General features: G+C 54.2%; 1 pseudogene; it reads right to left on the bottom strand.

The window, feature by feature from the left end:
* Window positions 1-17545: 17545 nt before the first annotated feature.
* Window positions 17546-17754, bottom strand: LOC118981728 (uncharacterized; annotated as a pseudogene).
* Window positions 17755-17982: the final 228 nt, after the last annotated feature.

Below are 17982 nucleotides of genomic sequence, written 5' to 3'. Positions count from 1 at the left end.
GGAAGGGCACGTTGCAAGCCTTTATTTTTAATTGGTTTTAGCAAAATAATCGTTCTTCAAAGGAAGCCCTGCGTGTCTAAATCGATGTCTGCACAGTTGCTCTGATTGGCCCACGCAGGGTTCTACCTGGGAACGGTTGGAGCATCTTTTGAAAATCAGTCCAATAAAATATTCGACTAGTTTCAGAAATAGATGCGGAAGTTCTAATGAAATGCTGTCCGTCGCTGGTTGAAAGAGCGCAGCATGGGTGATGACTTGAACTGTCCTTCACTCACTCAGGCGCCGGGCAGTGAGAAGTCTCCGTGAGGGCTGTATGATGTAAATGAGGGGCCGGCCCTGCAGGTGCTGCCCGTTGCCCTCTGGGGCGGCCAGCCTGCAAGAGCTCCCAGCAGCCCCGGCTCCTGGAGCACGTGCCTTTATGGAGTGGTCCCTGCTGCCTGCGCCTGGTGCTCTGTGGGGCTGGGGAGGGTCAGCCCAAGAGATGGAATCCCACTTCCAACATTAGGTGGTAAAAGACTGTGACTGCCATCTTGGGCATGGTTTCTCTCTCTCTCTCTCTCTCTCTCTCTCTCTCTCTCTTTCTTTCTCTCTTTCTCTCTCTTTCTCTTTCTTTCTCTTTCTTTCTCTTTCTCTCTCCCCCCACCCCAGGCTGTGACTGCCATCTTGGGCATGGTTTCTCTCTCTCTCTCTCTCTCTCTCTCTCTCTTTCTCTCCCCCTGCCCCCAGGCTGTGACTGCCATCTTGGGCATGGTTTCTCTCTCTCTCTCTTTCTCACCTCCCCCCACCATCCCCACCCCTATCACTTCCTCTGGGGGAGTAAGCTCTGTGGTTAAGGGGCCCCCATGGTAAAGTAATGGCCTTTCTAGCTAGCACCGACCAGGCCTGTCAGCAGCCATGGGGCTGTGCTTGAGGGGACCCTCCCCTCCAGGGGACCGCAGCTGGCCAGCAGCTGACAGGCCTTCATGGGACATGCAGAGCCTGAACCTGGCGTGAGCTGCTTCGGAGCCCTGTGCCTCAGAAACTGAGGCAACACACATGTATGGCGTGGAGCTGAAGGTTTGGGGGGTCATTTGTTATATAGCAGTAACCTATAAACCTACTCAAAGCCTCTTCGTTCTTCTATCCTCATTAAGTTTCTTTCAAAGCAGCAGTGTACTCAGAATGAAAACAAAACCAAAGAGCAAACGAAACTTACCCAAAGAGAAAAGTGAGACTCACACTACAGACTTAGACACCTTGGATTTCGGCTGCTGAAAGAAAACAGAAGGAAGCAAATAAGAACACCTCTCAGTTGTGTTTTAGACCCACGCTTAAAAAAAGACACTCCCCCCCCCCCCGCCCCACCAGGGAGCTTTATGTGATGGAGAAATCACCAGACACTATTTCAACAGTGACCTTCCCTGTCCCACCCTGGGAACCAGACTGCCAGGCTTGGGCCAAGAGTAAATGGAACTTGAGTTTCAAAACCTTCCACCCAAAAATGTTTCAAATTTGCAGCCTTGAAGGCTGAGAAGATCTGAAATGTAGCAAACTGGATTGAACATGTACCAACAGTTTGAGAATTCTCTTGGGCAAGAAATGGCAGCCATGACCATTGGAACCCTCCTCTTCAGGCTCCGTGACTGGACCGCCGGCATCCGACCCTCTCAGCTGCCGAGACGGCCCCCGATGTCCCCACGTCAGACAGGACAGGGGAGAGGTTTGGTATCCAAACATCGCTATGCCCCAAATGGGAAGTGTCTAGGTTGCGTGGTAGACCAGACAAAGTGAAAACATCTCAAAATATGTTGTTCATAACAATGTGAAAGTGAGTAAAAAGTGAGTTTAATGTTGGCTTAAACAATATTGAAAAGTTGTCTCATTGATGAAACTTTTCTTCTTGGTGTTCCTAACCTCTCTACTTTCTTCCTCACCTTTTCACTGTTATTTGACATCATAACTAATTTATTGAAATGAACGAAATTTGAAAATCTATTAAAATCAACTTCTGGTAACCGTTAAAATTGTTTTGTCCTTTTAGGACTTTCGAAATTACACCAATGACTTTGATGTCACAGTTTGCAGAGGAAATAAGCTACGAGCAAAAGAGGAAACTGTGCAAGAGATCAGAGAAGTTAATTTCCAGCTGTGTTTTAACCATAAGGGAATTCAAAACGCCCTTCCTAAAGAGGTTATTGTCAGATATCTAACTGATTTCCTCGGAACAGAGTAAATTAGCAAAGGAATCTGAACTTCTAATCAATTCTGTGGCATTTCCCCAACATGTAACTGTCTAGTGACATTTTTGATAGAGGAATTTTGAGCTTTTAAAGCAGAATTATACTGAAAATAAGGTCAAGCTTTAATTAACAAAAACATAAGAATAAAGGAATCAAAACTGAATTAAATTTCAGGACATTCGAAACCTGATCTGACTTGAAACAAGGTTGAAAAAGGCCATACAAAATGATTACTTCTCTATTAAGCATTTTTCCAAACTCCTTGTTAAAAGAAGACCCATTGCAAAATGGCCTTTACTTTTTATTTCATATTGGTGAATAGACTACTTAGAGAAATGCACTTTCACGTGTGAACAGAATGGACTTTAGGGTGACAAGGGTTTGATGGACATTTCAGTATTATATTTAAGGACAAAATAGCTCAGCGAGGAGCCTCTGACATTGTCTTATGTTTCCAGGTCTGTTCATAAAATTCCCTTCATCTAACGGAAGGTGATGCTGTAAATATTTGTAACAGGATTTTGAAAAACAAGTCCAAAAAAAGAAACAGTTTTTCAGAAACAATTTAATGTATACGGTGGATTTATATAAACCGCCAATTGTCTTGCATATTTTGATAAGCAGCCGTACAAGCTTTTACCTGTGACCCAGCCTGTGGCCTTGGAAAACAACTGTGTGATTGTTGAAGTGAATTAGGTTCCATGGGCAAAGAGAAGATGTACTATTAAAAAACGTTTTCTAAGAAAAAAGAAACAAGATAGAAAAAAATTATTTTCCTGCTTTGAGATGGGGAGGTGAACCCTTGAGATAATCTTTTTACCGCCCAGGCAAATCGCAGGACGTCCCCGTCGATCACCAGGCCCGAGCGCGAGGCCTCGGAAGCGTGGAGCTAATTCTCCTGGCCTGCGGTGAGGGTGTGCAGACGGGAGCGTGTCCAGGCGGCGGTGCCGTGAAGGGCCGCTGCTCTCCTTCCCGGGCAGCAGTGCGGGCAGGCTCTGCCTCTGACGGTGACGCAGTGACGCAGTGATGTGGTGCCTGCTTCCTGGGGAAGGAAAGCCTTTACCTGGACGCTGGGGTTCGGTGTCAGCCTTGTGTCCAGTCGTGGCTTCCCTCCGTCTCCGTTTTGTGACCGCCACGGGCAAGCTCACTTCTCGGAGACATAGTTTCTCTGTGATGTGAGTGTAAGACTCTTGTGAGGTTTCTGTGGGAACTGGAGGAGAACCTGCTAAAATGATCGCCCCAGCAGAGCCCGTTTCTTTGGTGGAAGCCTCCGACGCTGCGAAGTCTCACGCTTCGCTGCCGCAAGAACTCTGTCTGGGTTTTCTGGGCGCTTCTTCCCTCCGATCTGTCGTCCCCGGTTGTCTGTCCAGCTGTATCCTTGCCCCCTTGACCCTGTGCTCGGCTCAGTGCTGTTGAAACCGCCCACCTTGGGGACTCTCCCACCCCATCAGACTCTCCTTCCCTGCAACCGGAGCCCTTCTTCAGGGACTAGAGCACCTCGTCCCTCGGGAACAACTCGGTGCGTCTGGTAAGCACGGTGTGGCCCCACCTGGACTTGGAGGAAAAACTCCACTCTTGTTCAGTGTCTGTCACACGTTGACCCTGAACAGGTGCGTTTGGCAACACTCCGAGGTGAAGATGTTCACGGATGCGGGGAGAGCCTGTTCTGCCCCTAGTGCCTCTTGCTGCGTCTGTTTACTTCCCAGGATCAGTCCTCCGTCTGCAGAGCGTGCGGGTGGAGTGGTTTTTCCTGGTGTCCCTTCCGGCTGTGGAAGTGGTCAGAGAGTCGGTGTCCTGGAGCAGCGGGTCTGCTCCTCCCGTACCGGCTGACCGGAGTGCAGCTGGCCAGTGTCCCCACTCGGCTGTCCCCCAGCCCCTCTCCCAAGTGGACGTGCAGCAGCGGACCAGGCCTGCAGACACAGAGAGGGGACTTGCTGCCAGACGGGTAATTACCTCTGGGCGGGCTGGTGGCCGCCACGCTGACGCCCCGGCCTGGCTCCACAGGGTCTCCCCCTACCCCGCCCCCCACCAGCACTGTGGCTGACATTCAGCTGGCCTTGTGGGATGGCTGGACAGGCCTGACGGTTCAAGCTTCACCCTCAGAGAGGACAGAGCTGTTGACGTGCAGGGAACAGACTCCAAATATCCGTCTGCTTCACGGAGCAGGGCACGGCGTCCCCAGAGAGCTGGTCCAATCCCTCGGGTGCGTGGGCTTCATGGGGTGGGGGTGGGGGGAGTTGGCGCAGAGAGGGGAGAAGGTCAGAAACAAACGCGTCTGGCAAAATGTCCCCGTTTGTCCGTTTCCTGACTTGTCTTCTGAGTGTGGTCCAGTGCCCCCTCCCCCAGGACAGGGAGCCAGGAGCCGGTGGGACAGAGGTCTCTGTGTTACGACACTGGTGTGAGGTCTTGCTGTGTTTCGAGTGCTAAGGACAAGCTGGGGGGCTTCCAGGGAAGATGGTGGGTGTTGTTAACATGGAAATATGTGTGAGGGTTCCTGAATGGAGGCTTTATAGGGGGACGTGGGAGGCTCATCGGACCCCAGCCGGCTGGGCCGGGGCGGCCAGGCTGTGGGTGTGGTGGGGTGGGGGGAAAGCTAGGGAAGAAAGCCTCCTTTTGGCCTCTGGGGGCTCTTTGGGCCTGGTCAGGGGGCAGAATGAAAGCTGGGGGTGAGGGAACAGAGCCACGGGGGAAATGCTAGCAAACCCAAAATGCCAGTGGCCAGAGGACAGCAGGGGCCACTGGCTGGGGAAGGACGGGCACCCAGCACTGGAGGGAGAAGACACTAGGAGTAATTTAAAATAATCATAATAGTAACAGTAACAAGGTAATTGCTGAAGGCAAGGACTCCACTGGGTAGGGTGGGAGGGACCTGTGTGCCCTGAGAGGATACTGGCCTGTGGGAGCCCTGGGAAGGGACCTTGGCATTGAACCTGAGCCCAGCCAGTGTCGCTGGTGGCTTGGCCTCCATAGCCTCCAGGCCTCTGAGCTCTGCAGCAAAGGCGCCACCGCCCAACCTGCTCGAGACTCTGCCACCAGCCCTGTTTCTGCAGAGAAACTAGAACCAAGGGTTCTGGGCCACAGCCATCATGGGGGCCTGGCTTCTCAGCTCCACCAGGGTCTGCTTGGCCTGTGACTGGCTACAGCCTGATGTCCTTTTGACCGACCCTCTGCCTTGTGTCCTGGGAGCTGCCTCTTGTTCTTATAATAATATTGCTTTCATCTAACTGCATACCAGCTAATGTGCTAGTTCTCCCACTCACAGTCTTGTTCAGTAACTCTGGGAGAAAGGAATATCATTCCCATTTGGTAGATGAGAAAACTGAGGCTCAGAGTGTTTACTTTTTAAAGTTTTTAGTTTTGTTTGGTTTGTCCCAAGTCATGGATGAGAGTCAGGGTTCAGGCCAGGAAGTTGATCACTGGAGCCCAGCTGGGGACCCACTATGCGCACTGCTTCTCACCTGCTTCCCCATCAGCCTCTGCCCTGGTTCCTGGCCTGCCACCCTGGCTGTCCTGGGACAGGTGTCCCGTACGCTTCCTGCCCAGTCCCGCTGTTGAACCCTGTAGTCATCTGCATCCATCTCATTCCATGCCGTCTTGCTCAGTGGTCTGCCTGTGTTTCGGGTCTTCACTGTTTTGCATTTACTTGTCCTGCTGTGTAGAGAGAGCCCTGCCGGTTGCCCCTGAGGTCCCTGTGACTAGACTTTGCTTACTCCATGCAGCTGAGTTGTGTGGGCACAGTCCTTGCAGACAGACAGATGGGCACAGAGTTCAGCAGACAAGACGTGTAGGAAGTGATGTTGGCTGGAGTGTGGGGTCAGCCCCTCCGCCCCACGTGGAAACGGCTCTGCAGGCTTGATTTGCAAGTGAGCGAGGAAGGGTTCTTGCCCTTGGAGCTCGGTGCCTGGTGCTACCCTTGGACTCCTGCTTAGTCGGAGCTGGCGGCTTCACTGCCCATTACGGCCACTGGCAGAACTCCTGAGAACATCTGAGCACCACCCTGGAAGTTCAGTTTCAGGTGGTCCGGGGTGACATCAGCCACCTGGTTTTACTTTAAAAAAGTACCCCAGGGTGCTCACCAGTCAGGTGCTGTGGTCCTTGGGCTGAGGGTGCCAGTGGAGAATGGGAGCAAAGCAAGGTAGCCAGAGGGCAGAAGGCGTCTCTTGTGGATTTGCGTTGTGCGGCCCGGAGATGTGGACTGTAGGTCTGACTCCAGAAGGCGGTCGGTGGGCTCTGTTAGTTGGCTAGGGCCGCTGGAAGAAGCCCACCCTGCAGGAAAGGGGCTGCGGTCCAGGGGCTCAGCGAGGACACTGGCCTTGGAGGCTGCCTTCAGGCCAGGAGGGTGCCAGCAGCCCGGTGACTGAGGGGACAGTGTTCAGCAAGCAGTCTGGGTCCTGGGTTGCCCAGGAACCGGGGATTGCTGTCAAAGACCCGCCCACGCGTGCTCAAGTCTGAGGAAATCTGAATGGCAGAAGCAGAAAAGCCAAGGTGGGAGAAGCTTCAGATGGCCCCAAAAGGCCAAGGAACAGAAGTTGTTGCTGAAAGCGTCTGTGGTGGGCGGAGGTCCCCGCCGCGTGGCCGCGACGACCCACACCAATGCAGAAGTGACAGAAAAGCAGTGCGCTGAGCACGGCCGGAGACACGCAGGGCCGCGGGCTCTCTGCAGAGTGGTCTCTGGGAGGTCCACTTGCCTTTGCTCAGATTTTATAAAACTCCCAGTTCCTGTTTCTTAGCTTTTATTTTTAAGCCTGTGGACTTCAGAGGTTCAGCCTTAGATTAAGTGATAGGTTTTTATCAAAGATTTGAAACAGACCAGGCTTTGGTGGTGGAGACAATGGATGCCTGGCCACTGGCATTTTCATGTCAGATAAGGGGTCTCTGCCATCTGCCCAGAGCTCACAGCCACAAAGGCAGGCGTGTCGGCTCCGTGGGGTCCCATCTGCCCCTGTGCGGTGGTACTGCAGACTCCCAGCCCCAGGATACAGGCTGACATCTGGATGGCACTGGCTGCGGGGTGGGTTCCCCACGTGGACTCTCTCACTGACCCCTCACTGTGACGCTAGGATGTAGGTGCCGTTGGTGTCCCTGCTCCTGTGCTGGAGAGGCAGAGCCGAGGCGTCGAGAGGTGGGGTGACTGTCTCAAGGCCACGCGGCTGATGAGTGTTGGAGCTGCGATTCTGACCCCAGACCCCCACTCACAACCACTGTGCCCTCGCTGACCATGATCTCCTCCTCATACATGAGACTTCGAGGCCAGCCCTCATGGAGCCGGGCTTCTCCCGGCTGCCCCGCCTTTGCTCCGAGCTGCGTGATGTGTGGCTGCCCCGAGTGCGTGCCGAGGACGAGGGACTGTGGTCAGTATTCAGAACAGGCCTGTGAGACCATGCATGGGAGCAGCGGGACAGGATGGAGTCGACCCGTTCCGATCAGGCCAACGCGCTGGCATACCCACGTGCACAGCAGTGTCGCTCACAACGGCCCAGGGCTGGAGGCAGCCTGCGTGGGCATCGACAGGTGGACGCATCAGCGAGATGTGTCCCCTGCATCCAGTGGGACGTTCCTCAGCCTCGAAAAGGAGGGCAGGCCTGGCACAGGCTCCTGCATGGGCGAGCCTGGAGCGTGTTGCCCCGAGTGAGGTTGGCCAGTCACAGAAAGACGGAGGCCGTGCGGTCACCGTCGCAGAAACAGAAAGTAGAGCGGTGGGCGCCAGGGCTGGGGGAGGGGTGGCGGGGCGGTGTTGAGTGGGGACAGAGTTTCAGTTCTGCAAGATGAGAATGTCCCGGAAGTTGATGCGCAACGAGGCGACTGCACTTGACCGCACTGGGCGGCGCACTGAAAGTCGGGGAGACGTGGGTTTCCTTACGTGTGTCCACGGCGGGCAGACTGCATTCCCTGGTGGCGACCAGTGCACTGTGACAGGTCTCACCCCAAAACATGTCCCCGTCCCAGAACTCTGAAGAAACCGTGCAGTCTCTGTGGGGAACTGTACACAGATTTTATTTTTCGTGAGCGGTAAGTTGTAACTCTGAGTTTATGGTGCACCTGTAAGGGTTAAAAAGGATGATAATTAGACCTGTGAGGTGAGAATTTGTGACACATTCAAGGCATTTAGCACAGTAACTACATAATGAATTATTGCTATTGCTTTCTTGAAAAATAATATATTTGCAGAAGTGCAAAAAACCCCCACCATTTGCCAGTTCTTATGTAGAAACACATACGGTCTCCTCACAGCGACAGCTGTCAACCAACACCTCTTTTGGCCCTGAAACTCTGCCGCCTCCCCTCTGAGTGCCCACTGCGCCTCAGACCGACTGGCTTTCTCAGTCCCCCGACTTGCAAAGGCAGCGGGACATCTGGGTGCAGGAGCTGCTGGAGGTGGGCTCTGAGTGACCTCAGGCTGGTGTTGTCGACCGCTGGCTTTCTACGAGGGGGGGCGCAGTGCGGGGCTGGGCGTGGGACCCCACCATGGCAAGGAAGGTTCTGGAGGTAACACTGAGGGGGTCTATGGCCACCCTTCCGGAAAGCTCTGCATGTCACGTGGCTCACCGGGACGTGGTTCCGGAGAGGAACGTCCACAGCAGCGTGCGCCAGAAGGACCCCCCGCCCCCGAGGACAGTGAGCACGGAGCCCGAGTCGGCTCCAGCGCCCCTCATGCAACACCGCCAACCCTTCCAGCCAGACGGGGCTTTTCTCCCGGCCAGTCCTTGAAAGACATCTTGTTGTCTGTCTGTGGCTGGAAACGCCTGTGCACACAGGTTTCTCTGGGGTGATTGCAAGTGTGTTTGAAGAGGAGTTTTTCATGAGCCAAGAACTCTGTCCTTTATTTGAATTTTCTTACACAATGGTTTTCTTTTCTTGCCCACATTTCTGCTTGTTCTTCTGTTTCTCGCTGGTGCTCTTGCTCTGCTTGGTGGGTAGGCTGCCTTGGATTTTTGGCTCCTGTGATTCCATTTTTGGAAGAATTATGTTAGAATTCCTCGCCTGTGGGAGATAGCTTCACCTTTCTGTCTTTCCCGTGCCCAGTCTGAGCTCTCCGGTCCAGGAGCGAGGTCACCTTCATGGACTTGTGCAATCGCGCCACCAGTGTCCCAGCAGCAGCAGCAGCAGGAGAGCTGGGAGGCCCTGAAATCCCGTTTCCCTGGCCGCCCAGGGAATGTGCCCGACTCTGCCCTTGTGCAGATTTGTTGTGATGCATTCGCCCCGACAGGCAGGACAGTGGCCGGGGCTGACGTCTTTGAAGGCGCTGAGGTTTCTTGGCAAGGTCAAGCTCTGCCTGCAGGGTTCTGCCCGTCGCAGGGTTCTGCCCGTCGCAGGGTTCTGCCCGTCCCAGCGTCCTGAAGTAGGTTGACAGCACTTCTGGGCTCCCGCGCTCGCCCTCTCACTCACCTCTCCGGAGTCGGCCCCCTGAATCCTAAATTTCTTTTCTTTTCCTTCAGCTTCTTTAAGATTCTCAAAATCTAAGGATGTACCTTAGGAAACTAGAAAAGAGCAAATTAAATTCAAATGAAGCAGAAGAAAAATAGTAAGAATTAAAACAGAAGTCAGTGGAAATTGAGAACATTAAGTCAGTAGAGAAAGTCAACATGATCAAAGGCTTGTTCTCGGAAGAGATCAGTCGAATGGATGAGCCTCTAGCCCGGCAAAGAGACGAAGAGGAGGGCAGCAGTCCCAGTGACCAAAACTGACAGTGTCACCACATGTGGACAGACAGTCACCGCACCTGGTCCTCTCCTGTAGCTCTCCGGCATGCGTTGTCGTATTTACCCCTAAGTATTTAATTTTGGGGGGTGCTAGGGTACATGGTGCTTGTTTTCAATTTGAAACCCTGTCTACTTTTTGCCAGTGTATAGAAAACAGGATTGACCTTTTTTTACCCTTGTATCTGACAAACTTGCTACTGTCACTGATTAGCTGCCGAGGTTTCTCTCTTGGATTCCAGATTTTCCCGTGCGGGTGTCTAGTTGTCCCGCACCCTCCGTTGTTGGAAACTGTCTGCTGCGTCGCTCACCTTGTCCCCTTCTCAGAGGCCAGTTGACTGCATCTGTGCAGGTCTGTTTGGGCTCTCTTCTGTCCCACTGATGTGCGCCTCGGCTCTTCCCCGTCCCCCGTGCCGATGCCCGCAGCCCCGCGGCGGGTCCCGAAGGGGGTGGCAGCCTTGGCGTTCCAGCTTTGTCCTTCTTCAGTGTTGTGCTGGCTGCGCCGGGTGTCCTGCCTCCCCACTCACCCTTGAGAGTCAGTTTGCCCCTCCCCGTGGACCAGTGTCCACCCATCAGGCTGTGACACCTCACAGCATTGAGCCTCCCTATCCACACACGTGGATTTAATGTTCGTAGTTAATAAACTTCACTTGGGGTTTAAAAAGTCTATAAATACAAAATATAGTAGCTTTTAAAGTGTAGGTTAGATATCAGTTATTGTTTATGTGGGTTGGACCAGCCAGGTGGACACGCGTGTCTATCCGCACATGCAGGGATGCTGCCTGCCCCTGTCCAGTGGGCCTCGGAGGAGGCCGTGGCTGTGACCCCCAGGGAAGACACTTGGGGCCGGGCAGGTCTTGGGGAGCGGGGCTGAGGGTGGTCAGTGTGTAGGCTGGAATGGAGAGGGGCCAGGGACAGCTCTCTGACCCTCCCTCACTCGACCCCTCCGAGCCCTGCAGGCTGAGTCGCAACAGCTGCGTGTCTGGTGACAAACCGGAGACGGACAACCGACTCCACCTCCCTGGCCTTTGTGTCCTTATTTCTACCACGAAGGAGCGGGGCTGAAGCAGGGGGTCTTCACAGTCTTCACATTTCTCCTCTATAGGAGCGGAGCTTTTCGGTTTTACGGTTTTGAAATAAAAAATAAAATAAATATTCATACAGAAAAAGTTTCAGAATGAGAAACAGAACGTGACCAGCCTCCCAGGCGTTTGCCTTAGTTCCCATCTGAGTCCTGATTACCGCCTTCCCACCCCCTAAAAAGTCCACCAGTCAGACTTTTGTGATGATCATTTCTGTGCCCCCTCCCCCCCGCCAGTTTTATTGCCTATATGGTACATCTCTAAACAGTGTGCGGGCGTCAGACTCATCTTCACCGGGGGCCTCCAACGGGCCGATGTAACTTCAGGACTGTGGAGGTGTAACCACTCCTTGACTAGGGGTAAGGGGTTCGGCGCTGCCGCCAGGCAGAAAAAGGTGCCGGGCTGAGAAGTCAAGGTGGGGGCCGGGTTCAGCTTGCAGGTTTGCCTCCTGTGGTTTAGATTACTTTTGCCTGCTTGTAACCATCATATAAACGGAGTGATTCCTTGTTTTTATTTTGTGTCTTGCCTTTTTCATACAACATTGCCTTTGCCATTTTTATCTCCTGGGCACAACCCCTGGTTTTACTAATTTCCGCTGCTGTGTCGGTTTTCATTGGAGGACAAGCAGCCGGGCTGCTTCCGGTTGGGAGTGACTGTGGACGCAGCGCTGTGGGCTTTCATGGGCGCCTACTCCGGGGCTTGCACACAAAGGCCTCCAGGGCGCATACACGGGGGCAGAACGGCTGGTCACATAGGACACACACCTCCAGTTGTTTCCCAAATGTCGGAGCGTTTTCCTCCCTAACTGGAGCCTGCACAAGGCCAGGACATTAAGCAGATGACTGCAGAGCTCTGCCCTGGGGGGGGGGGGGGCAGGGGGGCTGTTCCAGGGCAGGGATCCCTCTCCCAGCTTGTGGGGCTCCGCACAGGCCTCACACACCACGTTTCCCAGCATCCCGTTTGCCGCTCTTGTCTCTGGTTATTTTGGGAGACAGTGGATTCCAGTGACTTCCCATTCCAAGAGCAAGATGAGATCTTGACCTTCTGACCCCTCCCCCAGAACAGCATCGGTACTCAGGATTATTTTAATTTGTAAACCTCAGATTTTACTTTCAAAATAGGTATTTCCCAAGACCCTCCCGAAGGACATTTCCGTTCCGTGTAGAACTCGAAGAGGAAAGCAGGGCCCAGGGGCCTCCCTCCTGGGCTCCTCTGACCCCGGGTCAGCTCAGCCTGGGCTTGCCCGTGCTCTGGGCAGTGAGGACACTGCACCAGGCTGTTCGCCCTGGGAGAGCGAGGCAGTGGCCAGCGGCTGAGGGACGGTGTCGCTGAGAGTGGCTGCATCAAGACCGCCAGGCAGGTGGAACCCAGGAGGGCTGAACCACAGTGCCCAGTGAGCAGGGGTCTGCGCAGCCCCTGACGCAGTCGGATGCTGACTCCCGTGTCACCTTGTGTCGTGAAACCGCCGCGGTGGTTCAACACCCGGGGTTCGTGCTGTGGGAGTCACTGTCTCTACCGAAGTGTCACAGCCTGACGCGGAGACCCTCCCCGATGCCGGCCTTTGCCTAAAGCCTCCCGAGTGGGGCTGGGGCTGGGACAGCCCGCAGGGGCCAGGTCGATGCACGTAATGCAGACGGTTGCACGTGGTGCAGAGGTGTGGCTGTCGCTGCTGGGTCCAAGTCGGACCTCAGGGCGCATTGGCTACACGCTGCAACCCCCGCCCCCGCCCCCACCCCACGGCCAGATGCGGTCTTTGAATTCTTACAGCACACACACTGCTTTAAAGACGAAGTCCAGTACAGCACACACTGGGCTTGGTAGGGGGGGTTTAAAGGTCTGTGTTTTCCCACCACAGCTATTCGGTACCAGCTGCAGAGTGGGTGTGTGTGCGCGGAGAGGTTGCGACCTCCCTTATTTTTACAGCCATTGCCATGATTTCATAATACTGGCAGCACTCGCTGGAGTGGAGAAGGAGACTTTATTGCGGTAATTATATGCCAGAATGTGGGTATTAACACAGACAAGCTCTTCTACTGATAATAAATGTCAAGGGAAAAATGACTCTGCCCAACCAACAGCCCTACATCAGCGTTTCTGAGATAGCAGTGGCCTCCGCGAAGACGAGGACGTGTCTGCTGGGTGGAAGTCCGCGTGGCGTTTGCAGACGGGATGTGGGGCGGTTGAGGGTGTAGGCCTGCCTCAGTGCGCCCTGCGTTTCTCTCCACGGCATGCAGTCAGATGTAGCTGCTGTCAAGCGGGGACGGCTGCGGTTTTTACAGGTGGATTCGCTGTTGCAGTAGCTGAGTAGCCTGTTGGTCCTAGGTCACTCCAGTGCAGTCCTCAGGCACACCGTGGTGGTTTTCCAAGGGCTGGCACGAGAATTTTAGGTTGAAATATGGCCGTTTTTTGACTATGAAAAGAAAAAGCTGAAGTAAGGATGATAGAGAGCAGAAGGTATAACTTTTTGAAAATAGCTGTATTCTGAACAGTAGGCTTATGGCTACTACACTGTGCTCATTAGGCATTAACTGCGGAGTTTGCCAAGACCCCCGTGAAATGACAGATGTAATCTGTGCAAAGTCTATGTCAGGAAAACATTGAATTCACTCTGCAACTGAATCTAGCGAACGGTTATTAATCACAAGAAATGCTGAAATTAGAGTTCTTTTCCCTTTCGATTTCAGTGGGCTTTTAAGTGGCCACTTGACCAGTCTCCCGAGCACCCTAGTTGGTTGGAAACAGAAAACAGTATCTGCAGAAAGTGAGGAACAAATATCAGATCGAGGTGTGCTTTCCAGTCTCCACCGTACGAGACTCCAGAGACCAGGCTTCCTTTGGGCTTCTGGCCAATTGCTCAGCCATAGGCTGTCTTTGCCGGTGACCTTGGACTTTTCTCTGAAACCCAGTGTTCAGTCCCACATACAGTTGGTGCTTAACAGATGCTTGGGGATGATGAAGATGATTTTCAGCTTGGAGCCGGCTCTAGCCCTCTGCTCGGCCCCGGGGAAGGCCTTGGTCCAGACAGAGTGAGCTGGTGGCTAATGTCTGTCGCCCAGAACCTAGGCCTGTCCTCAGGGCGGTGGGACCCTGGTTCCTCACCTGTGTTCCCTCTGTTCCCCACAGGGGGCTTGCTCTGACCAGCTAGCTGTTCACGGGTCCCCCAGGCCTGGGAGGTAGCCGCCGGACCACAGGCAGCTGGCCAGGCCCCAGCAGATGGTCTCAGGGATGCAGAGTTATTTGAATCAAAGGATATAAACCTTTTGCAAATGTCAAGACAAGTGACTGTGGGAAGGGTTTGGTGCTGCAGGAGAGGACGAGAGTTCTTGGTGTCCCCAGGGCTGCTTTCAGCAGGGGTGGTGCGGGCAGCTGCGGGGATGAGGAGGACAAAGTAACAGCCGCGGTTTCAGTGGTTGCTCCCGAGGTGTTGTCTTCAGTCACCCTCACTGAGAAGACTCGTATGTGGATCATTTAGGTTGTTCCTGTCTCCTCTTCGTTTCTTTTTCTCTTCCATTTCAATTTGCCAATAGGAAAGGAGAAGTGCGTGAATCCAGTGGTACCATTTTCCTTTTTTTAGCCAAAAGGGACCAGTTCTTTTGAAGTTGATTCTGTGCTTTCTGTGCTGCAGCTTGAATCAGGACGGGCACCCTGGGATCTGAAACTCTGTGTCCTTTTCGGTTGGGATGGGGAGAGGAGACCCCGAGGCGTGGCACTGCCCCGGGCCGCAGAGCGGGCAGGAGGAGCCCCTGCCTTTGTCAAGTAGGGCTGCGTACGCCCCCGAAGAAGTGCGGCCACCCCACAGATGGTACTGGCAAAGTCCCGTCCCAGAGCTCACCCATACCTGTCAAACTGATGCTGGCTCCTTGTTCCACGTCCGTGGCAGAAGTCACAACTAGTCTTTTTAAAAATATTTTTTAAAAGATTTTATTTATTTACCTATAGAGGGGAAGGGAAGGAGAGGAGAGAAATATCAATGTATGGTTGCCTCTTGTGAGTCCCCTGCTGGGAACTGGCCTGCAACCCAGGCATGTGCCCTGACTGGGAATCGAACCGCAACTGTGTGGTTCACAGGCCCGTACTCAATCCACTGAGCTACACCAGCCAGGGCACAACCCAGTCTTTTTCCTGAAGCTAAGGGGCAGCCTCAGAGTCTTCAACATAGTGTAGTGTGTGCGACTTGCCAGGGCCCAGTCCTTGGGACTCGGGCGTTCGGGCAGTGGGCGTTCCTCATTGCTGCTGTGCTCGCTGGTGTGTTCTTACCAGGAGGCTGCAGGCGCCTTGCCGGTCTGCCCCCATCAGGTGGTCTCAGCTAGTCTCTGCCTCTCACCGTGGTCCGCACGCCGACCACACCAGCGTCCCCGTCTGCTGGCTGGCGCTCTGCTCAGTGCCCTAGATTCAGGCATGTCCTTGAGACGCCTCTCTAACAGGGTGTGTCTGTGAACCGGGTACCTCGTAGGCGTCTCCAGCCCAGCAAGATCAGGGATGCACTCCTGGTTCTTAGCCTTTCCCTTAAGACCCAAACCGAGGCCTCCTCCTGTTTATCTTTCTCATTCCAGCAAATGGCAGGTCCCCCCGGAGCTGCTCCAGTAGGACTCCTCGAAGTCACCGATTCTCTTCTTCCTCCTCACACCCCACACCCCATTCACCGAGAACATTCGTGGGGTCTGCCTCCCAGAATCGCACTACTTCTGACCACCTCTCTCCATACCCTCACCGTGCGTCCACCACACTCTCTTGCCCGGGGGGCTGTTCGCGCCAGCCTGCTGCTGCTGGCACATCAGCAATGGGGGTCTGTTCAGTGGGGGTACGGTCAGGTCAGCCCCGTTCGGCATCCTGCAGTGCCTCTTCCTCTGAGCAGAGTCACAGCCCCTCCGTGCCCCACTGGCCTCAGACGCCGTCCAGTTCAGATGCCGTCGCCTGCTTCTGGCCCCTGGGCTCCATCGCACTAGCCTTGCTGAGCCCAGGCCGCTCCTGCTTCAGGCCTCTGCCTCTGGCTCCTGGCTCGCAAAGCACTTCCTTGGCTGCACACAGAGCACCCCCATCTCTTCCCTCGGTGTTTACCAGCAAGGCCGGCTTAGGTGCGGTGCGCCGCGGGCATCCTCCCTACCTCTGCGGCCCGGCAGCTGGCTTCCTTCCCTGTTGTCTCTCGTCTCCGAGGCAGGTGTCAACTCTCCACTCATCATGGCTCCCTCCCGCCCTCCCTTCCTCCAGTGCTGGACGAGGGCTCATCTGGAGTAGCTGCCGTTCCCCGGCACGTCCTTCAGGGTGCTTGGGCCATTGGGACGTCCCTCCTGCGTGGTGAGCTCCTGCTGTGCTCTGGTTCGAGGACGTGGTCTGCCCTCATCTGCTCTGACATTCGGGCAGACCGAGGTGGGTGCTAGAGAATTCGATGTTATTTCTGCCCCAGACTGTGGGCAGGGGATTCAGACGGCAGTTGCTTCAAGGAACTCTGTCACAGAGGCTGTTCACCCGCGGAGTGTCCCCGAGTTGCGGACAGTACTCCCTTACCCACCTGGTTTCACCCGCCCAAGCTGTCTCTCTCCGCAGCTGGCCTGCCTTAGGGTCTGCCTGTTTCAGACATAGCTGAAATCCCACCCTGGGGGCCTCTGCCCCCTCTGTCAGAGGTGTCTGTCTTTCCCTAAACTCCCAGGGCACCCCCCATTCAGTTCTTTGCTAGTGAACTTGGACCTTTTCCACCAACGTACAGCATAATTGTCTAGGTCCTGGATCATCTGACTTCGCACGAGCTCACATTTCACACCCTGGACGGCATTAGATTACGCAGTAGGGCAGCCATTCTGACTCCTTGGACGGCTCAAGTCCCCGAACCGCCCTGTTGTGTGTGCGTTTTGCTAGATTTGATTAGCTTGCCCACAAGCAAAGGAGGCAAGGGTCCCGAACCAAGTCCCTAGGAGAGAAGTTCCCCTGCCCCCAGCGCAGAGCACTGCAGTGGCTGCCCTGTGTGTGTCTGGACTGAAGGCAGCCTGAGGGGAGAGGCTGACCTCGGAGTGACGGGAGTGTGTTTGGGGGTTTAAAGGGAAGTGGTCAAGAAAGCCAATATTGCAGGGACCTGTTTACGATATTTCCACACACGATGGGGTAAGAGACGTGCTTGTGAAGTGTCCCTTGGTCACTGACGCACCATCAGAGTGGGTCTGAAAACACACGTCCCCTGCGTTTGGGGTGGGGTACATGCCTTCACTGGGAGGTGTTTGTTGTCAGGCCACTAAGGGCATTGGCAGTCCAAGGGTGGAGGCGCTCTGGTGGGAAGATAGGCCACCCGTTTCTGGTCCTGGTGTGGAGGAGGGTGAGGACAGAGGGCAGGGCCTGGATGCACAGAGCCTGTGCCCTCTTCCCGTGAAGGCCACGGGCAGCGGCGAAGTCCTCTTTCATCACAGGCACCGCTGACCTGTCTGTGCCGACTGAGTACCAGTCCCAGGTCCACTGACCTCAGTTCGTGGAAGAAAGGATCATATGTCAAGAAAGAGGGAAGGAGTGGGTGGGTCAGATAGTTTGCGATTTGCTACAGTGTGTCCCCCAATATTTTATTACGAAGGTTTTCAAACGTGGACAAGCTGGTGGAACTCCACAGTGAGCACTGATATATCCATGTAGATTCTACAATGAATATTTGCTATAATCATTGTACTGCCTCTCTCTCCATCCCTCCAGCAGTCCCTCACGAGAGTAGCATTCTGAGTTTTAAACTGATAAGAACAGATACTACACTTGATCTTAGCCAAAAGGCCGAGAAGCAATGCATTCTGAGTTTTGACAGAGGCTTTTATCTGTATGACCCAGATATAAAATGTAAGTTTCAACTCACAAAGTCCCGTCATGCCCCTTCCTGGTAATCCCTGCCCCCCCCCCCAGAGGCAACCACTTCCCAATTTTATCTTTTACTGTAGGTTAGTTTTGCCTATTCCCAACCTATGTACAAGCTGCTTTCATCCAAATATTTCTGAGGTTCACCCTTTTCACCCGTGT

The sequence above is a fragment of the Sturnira hondurensis genome, unplaced genomic scaffold (assembly GCF_014824575.4).
Source record: "Sturnira hondurensis isolate 20B ecotype Veracruz unplaced genomic scaffold, ASM1482457v3 Scaffold0024400, whole genome shotgun sequence".
Classification (NCBI taxonomy): Eukaryota; Metazoa; Chordata; class Mammalia; order Chiroptera; family Phyllostomidae; genus Sturnira; species Sturnira hondurensis.
Note: the sequence above shows the minus strand (reverse complement) of the source record. Positions and strands in the feature narration are given on the sequence as shown.